Genomic DNA, 10647 nt, shown 5'->3' on the forward strand with positions numbered 1-10647 from the left:
TTTGTGTTGACTGACATGTGATGACAAGCAAGTTCCACTGTCTATCTTTCATAAGGCAAAGAATGGGATTTGTAGATTCTGTCTGCCTTTTGCATGAGTAAACAATGTGTGTGTGTATGGTGGGAGTTACCATGAATATATCTTAGCCTGAGTCACAAAGGGGAAGGGTGTTCTTTGCAGCGAGGCTTTCTTTCCTATGACACAGAAAGGTAAGAGGAGTTCTTCAACACAAGCTCTTTTCTAGGAGCACAAGTATCATACAATAAGCTAAAAACTGTTGCAAGCAAACCTGTGAAATATTCAACTACTGACAGAGTTGTAAAAGTCAACTGGTATATGGGCTTTGCTAGTGGCTCAGATAGTAAAGAAACTGCCTGCAATGCAGGAGAGGTGGGATTGATCCCTGATCTAGGAAGATCCCCTGGAGAAGAAAATGGCAACCCACTCCAGCATTCTTGCCTGGAAAATCCCATGGATAGAGGAGGCTGTCTGGCTGTAGTCCATGGGGTCACAAAGAGTCAGACACAGCTTAGGGATTAACTGACAAATAACAACCAACAAAAGCAGTATTTAGAAATATGTCTCAAAAGAACTTTGGGTGTGGTAATTAGCACGTGGAATATCCTAGAACCCTATAGATGAGAAGGAAACTAAAATTTTCAGGAAATTTTGCTGACAAAAATTCTAAGATATTGGACAAAAAACTTTAACTCTTTGAGATTTTAAGAAAAAAAATAAAATAAACGAATAAAAAAAAAAGAAAAAAAAAATTGGTCCCTAAGCTTTTTCCTGTAGAACTGAGAAGTCTGGAAAGGCACAGGAGGGTACATTTCCCATTACGCATCTGATATATAGACTAGAAATAGCAAGCTATAAATGATCCCAGAGCAAAACAACACAGGAACCAGGACAATAAGGATTTCTGACAGAACTGTCAGATCTTGTTAGGAACCCCACCTCCAGACCTAAAAGTAGGAGACCTTCAATAGCTATCTTCCCAGTGGCATTCAAGAATGGCTGCAGACCAGTCACTGACAAGAGAGGACTTTATTTCCTGTAAGGAAGACATGTGTGTGTTTAATAAGGAATCAGTGGGAATAAGGAAGCAGTGACATGTCCAGTGAATAAGACAGAGTTAATGCCTTTTCTCTGCATGTAGAATGCTGATATTAATGTGTGAAGATCACTGAAGAGTGAGAAATAAATTATCCTTGAGCTCAACTACTTATTTCTTTTTCTTTCTTCTATTATTGCTACTGCAACATTGCTGAGTGTTTTGCTATTTACCATAAATTATAGTAAAGTGTTCTTTTTTAAATCATGTTTGTTATATTTTTATTACTTCCAATCCCAGGTTCACCATTTGTTTTCTGATTTTTGTTCTATAAACTTGCATGCAACATCCACACACATTTCATATATGTATTATTTTTACCCTAGGTAACAAATGTTCCTCTTACTACCAAATTCCCTATTTATAGTACTTGCACTGAAATAATAACTATTCACCTTTCCTTTCAAATGCAAAAGAAACACTGATTACATACTGTGTGGTGGAAAGCATTCTTTTTAAAAAAGCTCTTTAGCAAATTTATAATCTACTCAGATTTCTTGCAAAGATCTTAAGCCTATTATATTCCAAATAATCAGAAATTTCTTCAAATGTAATATTGCTATGAAAAGTAACTTAAATGTATAGAGAAAGTAGTTTCTGTTCCTAAGATAAATATACTATTACTCACTCAAATTTTGGTATAGAAAGAATGATTATTTTAATCAAATAGAATATATTCAATTGTGATTTGGTCATACCATGGTATTTGCAACTTAAAATACCTGTATCAGTTGTATAATAAATGAAAAACATATTATATCTGTATTAATCATATAACAAATGAAATAGCTGGCTATTAATATTTTATTTATTAAAACATTTGTGGTGTAACTATTTGTGTAGGAAGTACCTATTCAATTCAACAAACATTTATTCTAAAGTAACATTTATTGCACATAGATATGGTTATAGGGTCAAACCTATTAGATATGCAATGCAAATTATATCTAGTTTCATATCATGTTAATAAATAAACTTGCCTACTTTTTGTGAAATTGCATGAGAACAATAAACATCAGCCCATTCATTTTTACATAGTAACAACTATGCCCTTTCCCTCAATAAGTGTTCAGACAGTTGTAAACCTCCATATACTCGCATTGTCTCCATACTTTCTTCCCAAAATTTCTATATTGTGTCTGATATATGCATTCTTGTAACCTATGTCATAAATCTAAAAATTCACAGAATAAAATTATAGTTATTACAATATCAGAATTACCATTCTATAATCTTTTCTCTGTACTAGGTTATTCTTTGGTTTTCAGTTAAACTAAAGAACTACACTGATATGTAGGCATTAATCATGTAACTTCTCAGGCATCTCTGAAAATCTAATGATGTTAAAGAAGGAATAACTCTATTTTCTATTCCCTTGCTACTCAAAATGTGGTCCATTTATCAGGCACAGTAGCATTCCCTAATAGCTTCTTAGAAACAGAATCTGAGGCCCTACTCAAAACATAGCAAACTCAGAATCTACACTTTGATAAGATGATCCATGTGATTTCTGCAGGTGTATTAAAGTTGGGAATATACTACCTTATTCCTTGTAGTAGAATTCATATTTTTCTTTTGATATAACTAAGATGAAAATAGGTCATAATGAATTTGATTCTAAACCAAAATTTTCTACATAAATTTGTAAAAAGATAAATGCTTATGGGACTTCAGTAAAAAGAGAAACTTCTGCCCACCACTATCCCACTCATTTTTCACAAAGTCCAACACATTCCTGCTTCATCATCCATTAATACTCTTTGTGGAAATATCCGACACTTTAAGTTGAAATTCTCAATGTAATAACTAACCCTCCATCTCTAAAGTAGTGGTTTCAGACATGATCATAACTTGGAAAAGGATTTCTGACCTCAGATTAGTAATGAGAAATAGAAATAAGTGATTTCCTCTCTTTCTTAAATTGTGTGATCATATTTATGATGCACAAGGGAGAAGCAAGAATGATATGTCTGCAGTGTTATGGAAATATATTGCATGTAATATCATATTCATTCCATTACTCATTTTTCTTATCATTCAGAGAAATCTAACTTTTATTCTTTGTAGAGGCAGTGATTTGTATAAGAATATTTTTTATAGAAAAATTGAAGAAACTGTTTATGTAAGGCAATTAGGAACTTGCCTAGATACAAATTCATTGAGCTAAAAAAATATGTTCCAATTGCCATTCAAGCTTGAAAAGAGCAAAACATCAGTTTGTAGAACCAGAAAAGGGCCTTGGAGAGCAATAGGAGAAGATGAAAATCATCATTCTGAGTGTGCTAAGGAAATTAGCCTGAGATAGCCCCTCCCTTCTGATACTCATTTACATCTTAAAAGGAATCCTAAAATTGGCTTGTAGATGAATTCTTTTAACAAAATTCAGTAAAAGAGAAAATATTGGATCATAATAGTTGACTTTCTGCATGTGACTTTCACTTTATGTTTAGAAACACTCCTTTTATTATTACCCACTTTAAATTAAGCATAAAAATGTTTTTGGAATTATTAAGTTCTTTGCCTGTAATGTATGTTTGTGAGATAATGAACCATATTTTCCCACTGTGTAAACTGTACCATGGAGACTAAGAAACACTTTTAGAAGTTGGGAGAAATCTTTTGGGTCACTGGGATACCACTTAGGAAACTAGCACTCATTATACTAAATGATACCCTAGTGGCTTGGAAAGGTTAACAGAGCTTTCAAGAAATTATGACTCCTTGAGAACAAATTGTTCAACCATAATCACGTTATTTGCAGTGCATCTGGCTAGATGTTTGTAAATAAAAAGATCTTCATGTGGTGTCATAAATTATAGAGTATTTTTGCATATATGAGAATAAGCTAATTCAGTTTTAAAGATGACTATAGCATTATATGTTTATATGAATAAAGCAAATATAGTTTCTCTCTTTCCTTTCAAAGGTAGATATTTCAATATAATCTACAAAATATCACAACTGTTAGGCTCATTGGATTCCAGTTTTGCACCTCACTCATAGGCACAGATAATTGTTGCTGATTTATGCATACAGAATGACAGTATTTACTTGTGACTGCAATGTGAAGGCATTAGGATGTGATTCATACACATTATTTCCATTGTTACAAAAATATTTGGTGTATGTCAAATAGTATGTGTTATGGGGTATAATATGCATAGCTTTTATTGTGATTTTACTATGTCCCAAGCACCTTATGTGACTTATCTTACTAGTTCCTCTTAATCATTATTATAAATATGATAGATAATACATAATTATGCTGAAACTTTTAAGGACATATTAAAAAGAAAAAAAGAAAAGTAAATAAATAAAATAAAAAAGATGGTCTCTGGAGAATAAGCAAGTCAAATGTGTAGGTCCATCTTAAAGTTTGTTTGGATTTTTCTGCACTGTACCACAGCAGGCTTCCCTGTGGCTCAGATGGTAAAGAAAAGTGAAGTCGCTCAGTCATGTCCAACTCTTTGTGACCCCATGGACAGTAGCCTACCAGGCTCCTCCGTCCATGGGATTTTCCAGCAAGAGTAGTAGAGTGGGTTGCCATTTCCTTCTGCAGGGGATCTTCCCGACCCATGTGTTAGACTAAGCACTCAATGAATATTACTACTCTGACATTTGTCCCGGTGATGACATTCCTTTCTAAGACTTAGGGCTAACTTGAGACTTTCTATGCAAGTTAAGGAAAAACACATAACTGGTTACACAGTAAAGTGATGGCTAATTTTAACCTCATCTTTTACTCAGTGACATGATCATTATACTAAAAGTCCTTTTAATCTACTTAATATTTTATTCCTAAATTTCTCTTTGAACCTCTCTTGGAAGAACCCTAGCATCTTTATGTTAGAATAACAGATTTGAACCACTTGAAACAAGAGTGGAGGCTTCTTTAAAGGGGATCTGTTTGTTCTGGAATACCATGAAAGAAGGCAGCTAATTCAACAGATTACTAGCTTCAAAGCAGTTCATTTTGACCATCTTGGAAGCCTAAACAGTTCATGGTCAGCATACAAATGTGAATTTAACTAGTTTGACAAGTGCATTATAAAAGCTGTATGAAAGAGAAAAGAGTGCAGTGAGGGGCTGGGGAATGAGTGAAATCTTCATTTTGGTGGGAGTCTAGTTTATGATTGCTAACTTGTTATTTCAACAGCCAGAGTTCATGCATTCTGCTGTCCAGTCTGGATTAAGCTGTTACTCCTGGTTGGATTCCTTTTTTCTTCTCTGAAACATGACTTCATTTTCCTTTTTCTTAAATGTCTACAAGTATTTCAGATGACATTCTAAAACCCATAGGACTAAACAGGGCATTCTTCAGGAATAGCCTTGTTGGAACTAAAACTTGTAAAAGCAAAAACTAAACTTCTATAAGAAATTAAGTATCAAAGTTTTCATCAGAGAATTACTTATCATATGTGTCATCATCAGCTCTTGATTATACATGTTAGTGGAGGGGACCAGTGACCCAGATAATCAAAAAATCATTTATTTGATTTTGAGATGTGTTTTTTTTTTCCTTTATTTTCTGTCTTTATTTTATTTTATTTTTGATCTTGGGTTTATCTGGAGTTCTCAGGATTAGAAATGGAAGCAAATGAGGAAGTCACACTGTTTGACTCAAGGGACCAGGAAAAACAACCCAGATTCTCGACATTGAACTTGTCTCCAGCTTTCCTTTCAGTTCCACTAGAAGTTAAGACTTCTTTGCCAGACTGCCAACCTTCCTTTTTTCAGCCTGCAATGTTTATGGCTTATATCTTTCATTAAATGAAGGAGAAAATGCTGTTTGGGAGTGGAAAATCTTCCCTTTCCAGTGCCAATAGGAAGACCGTGAAATAAGAATGAAATAAGGAAATGAAATGAGTATGAAAAAAGGAAAGGAAAAAAAAAAGAAGAAAGGTACTGAATGATCTTAAATGGATTACTGAATTCTGTACCCTCACTTTTCTTCCTGCACAAGCTGATTCTAACGAAAGTGAAATATGATCCAGGGACAAAGCCCTTAGCCTAATCTTTGGTACATATTTAATTCTGTATAAACAAACAACAGCTCCATTTTATTGGCTTGAGGTTGAAGGAAGCCTTACTTCTGCCAGATCATATGGTGAATTATCAACCTATAAGAGAAGGATTAAATATAATCCTACAAGAAAAATGCAAACATCATTGCAGAATAAATGAAAGGCACCATTGCTCCACTAACCAAGTGAAACATTTAAAAAGGATGCATTTTAAAAGTGCAGGATGTCAAAAGGTCACAAGGGAGGAAAACATTGTAATGCAGATGAAAACCACAACCAGAAAGCTTCTCCTTTTTCAAACAAAAAGCCCTCTCTGCTGCTTGTAGTTATTTCCTTTTATTATCCTAAATGTAACAAACTTGTTTATTTTAATTACTTGCTACAGCAAGCAATGCACTTTGTCACTTTTGTTAAGTGATGGTTTCATTATATTGCTGGATTACTTATTAATGGTTTGTTTATTAACTCCCTGATACAAACATCTGTATTATCTGAAGGCAATATCTCTCCTTAAGTCATGCCAGAATTTGTTCATAATAGCGATAAAAGATGCAGAGTTTTTAAAATAGCTGTGAACACTGACTATAAATTGGAAGGTGTCATGCAGTAATTCTTCAAATGCATTTCCTGCTTTTGAAAGAGAATGTAGCGTTTCATAATCTAATCATGTCCTGGCAATAACTTGTGTTGATCTTAGACAGTGGTATTTTTTGGTGATTTCATTGTTTCACCTCAGTAATTCTCAGGTTAGTCCGGATTTGCTATGCTTCTAGGATATTAATTCCACGTCATTAGAACTATACAACATCTGTAATATTCATTTGCAGATTCATGCCAAAAGGTTAGCCTCCCAAATATCAAATTGAAATGATCTTTCATTAGCAATGCAGTTTCAGTGTGTATTATCTCTGTATCCAACTTCAAAATCAACCTGAATTATTCCAAATGAAGCCATTAGCTTCTTGCAAAACAGTCCCAGTGGTTCTCAAAATTTACAGTACATAACACTCCAGGAGAACTTTTTTTAAAATGCAGATTCCTGGGCTCAACCATCAGACTATATTAATATATACTTTCAGGGGTGGAGATTAAAGCTATCTGTTTTTTAACCAACACCATAGGCAATTCTCATTAGAATGGTTTGCAACACATTTTTCCAATCACCAACTTATACTGATACATCGATCACTCATGAAAAGGAACTTAGTTGCCATACCTATAACACAAAATTGTTTTTCAACTTGCTTTTTATTAATCCTAAGGGTAAGTCCTACACTGAAATGAATTTAGGCAACCCACTCCAGTATTCTTGCCTGGAGAATCCCATGGACAGAGGAGGCTGACGGGCTACAGTTCATGGGGTCACAAAGGGTTGGATGTGACTGAGCGACTGACACTTTCACACTGTGCTACAGAGAAGTGGGTAATTCAGTTCTGAGGAGAACTGGGTAGTCGCCAGGAATTTTCTGACCCTTTGGAAATTCGCAAAACCACAGTCAGCTACAGTGTAAACCCACTCTAACTACATTTGTTGGAATGAAATTTTTAAAATTATCTTCACTTAAATGCAAATGTGCCCCACAAGCAGAACAAGCTCCAAACCTTTTTCACTGGTCTGTGATTGTTAAAATAGATCCTATACAGATAAAAAATTTATTCTTTCTAAATTCCATATATATGAGTTAGTATACTATATTGGTGTTTATTTTTCTGGCTTACTTCACTCTGTATAATGGGCTCCAGTTTCATCCATCACATTAGAACTGATTCAAATATATTGTTTTTAATGGCTGAGTAATATTCCATTGTGCATATGTACCAGTGGAATGAGATGGGGAGGGAGGTGGCGGGGTGGGGGGGGTTCAGGATGGGGAACATATGTAAATCCATGGCTGATTCATGTCAATGTATGGCAAAAACTACTACAATATTGTAAAGTAATTAGCCTCCAACTAATTAAAAAAAAAAATCTTCATTGCTTTACTTCAGCCAGTTTAAAATTGATGCCTAGATTTCCAACAGTGTTCTTACTTACTTTAGTCCAGGGACACTACCCTCTCTCTCTTGGATTATAAAAACAACCTACCAGCTGATCTCAGTGACAACTCCTTTGCTTCATCTTGCATCATGTTCTATATTACAGTCAAATAGGTCATTTAAGAAAGCAAAGTAAACGTTGTATTACGTTTTAAAGCACTAATGGGTCAGTTTGCAGTGTCTGAAGCAGGGTCAAATTCTCAATTCCTTTGTTCTAAGATACTTCATTATTTGAAACTATGATTCTCTGCCCAAGCTACCAATCAACTGTGAGGGTAGAATAAAAACATTTCAAGACATATAGACTCTCACAAGAGTAACTTTGAAGCAGTTTCTTTAGGAGATTATTGGATGATGTGTATACCCAAGGTGATATATAGGTTAAATATTAAGTAAAGCATGCATTTGGAAATAATTTTTAGAAGAAAATATATAATGGACTATTTTGTTGTGTATGTGTATTTAACAGAAATAATATAAACTATTAGTCTAATATAAAATGTGTTGTACACATAGTAGAGAAATTGTATTAATACAACATAGGCCATTCTCTCTGTAATGTATATTAAATAGACAATTTATAATGTGTATTGCTGCTGTGCTGTTGTGTTAGTCACCCAGTCGTGTCTGACTCTGTGCGACCCTGTAGACTGAACCCCACCAGGCTCCTCTGTCCATGGGATTCTCCAGGCAAGAATACTGGAGTGGGTTGCCATGCCCTCCTCCAGGGGATCTTCCTGACCCAGGGGTTGAACCCAGGTCTCTTGCATTGCAAGCAAATTCTTTACCATCTGAGCTACCCAGGAAGTCAAACGTATACTAAATAAATATTAAAATGCCATGACAAAAAAAAAATAATAAGTAAACAAAGAAAAAGAGATAAATTTAAATAAACAGAATAAAGAGATAAACAGAGTTCCCAGGGGAGGGCAATTAGGTTGACAACTGTATATAGGATATGTGAAATAATCCATTAAAATTGAAGTAGCTTATATGACTTGGGAGATGTTTTATTAGGGAGATAAATTTTATACATTATCTTCAGATGGTGACTGTAAGCCATGAAATTAAAAGATGCTTGCTCCTTGGAAGAAAATCTATGGGAAATCTAGACAGAATATTAAAAAACAGATACATTACTTTGCTGACAAAGGTCCATCTAATCAAAGCTATGGTTTTTCTAGTAGTAATGTATGGATGTGAGAGTTGGACCATAAAGAAAGCTGAGCACTAAAGAATTGATACTTTGAACTGTGGTGTTGGAGAAGACTCTTGAGAGCCCCTTGGACTGCAAGGAGATCAAATCCATCAATCCTAAAGGAAATCAGTTCTGAATATTCATTGGAAGGACTGATTCTGAAGCTGAAGCTCCAATTCTTTGGCCACCTGACATGAAGAACTGACTCTGGAAAACACTCAGATGTTGGGAAAGATTGAAGGCAGGGGGAGAAGGGGACAACAGAGGATGAGATGGTTGGATGGCATCACCAACTTGATGGATATGAGTTTAGACAAGCTCTGGAAGTTGGTGATGGACAGGAAAGCTTGACATTCTGCAGTCCCTGGGGTCACAAAGAGTTGAATATGACTGAGCAAATGACCTGAACTGATGTATCTCAACACAGCAGAGGAGTGTGAGGTAGTCAGTGAATTTAGAATGGAAATTATGATAGAGACATAAAATTAAGCAAATGAAGCAAGATAATTATTAGTACCAAGAAAATAAGCATTTTTCATGGAAATAAATAATCATATTTTGCTGTGTGGTTGCATTTTTGAATAGCATTTACATACTCATAATATAAATCTTGAATATTTTTCTAACCAACATTTTCATAAAATGTTCTTGGAAAGACGGATTGAGAAGAAGAATGTGTGGTATCATAAATGAGAGGTAAATCATCATGAGAACCAGGAGGCAAAGTTTAGTTTTTCCATTATGATGTCTCAATTCAGTATTTCAATCTGAGAAACAATGATGGAATTATGTAAACATGGCAATATTCCTTAACTAATACTAATTTAGAGTGTAATGGGAAAAACACGAAATGCTGGTAACTTGAAAATATATCTCTCCTATAGTTTACACTTTCAGAACAAAGTAAATGTAGTTATTTGTCCTCAGTTCTCTTCTTTATTTCAAGCCCACCAGATTTTCTTCCAACCTGTTATTGGAGTTATCCAGACTAAATGTTTCTCATTCCTCAATTACTTTATGATTATTTGTCAGGATACTTTCATTATAATTTTACTGGTAAGATGCTTAACTAAGAGTGTAATAAATATAGGGCAGTTTTAATGTGGGCTTTGTCTTTGCTTGTTCTGAGTCCAATTGGTATCTTGGCTCTTCTCATACTGAAGTCAGGGCAATGTAAGCTATTCCAGTAGTTTGAAAAACAAAATAATATAGACTACTCCAATGGTTTGAAATGTTGTTTGACAGAAAGAAAAAACAACAACAACAAAAAAAAA

Source organism: Muntiacus reevesi, chromosome 21 (genome assembly GCF_963930625.1).
Source record: "Muntiacus reevesi chromosome 21, mMunRee1.1, whole genome shotgun sequence".
In the NCBI taxonomy this organism is placed as follows: Eukaryota; Metazoa; Chordata; class Mammalia; order Artiodactyla; family Cervidae; genus Muntiacus; species Muntiacus reevesi.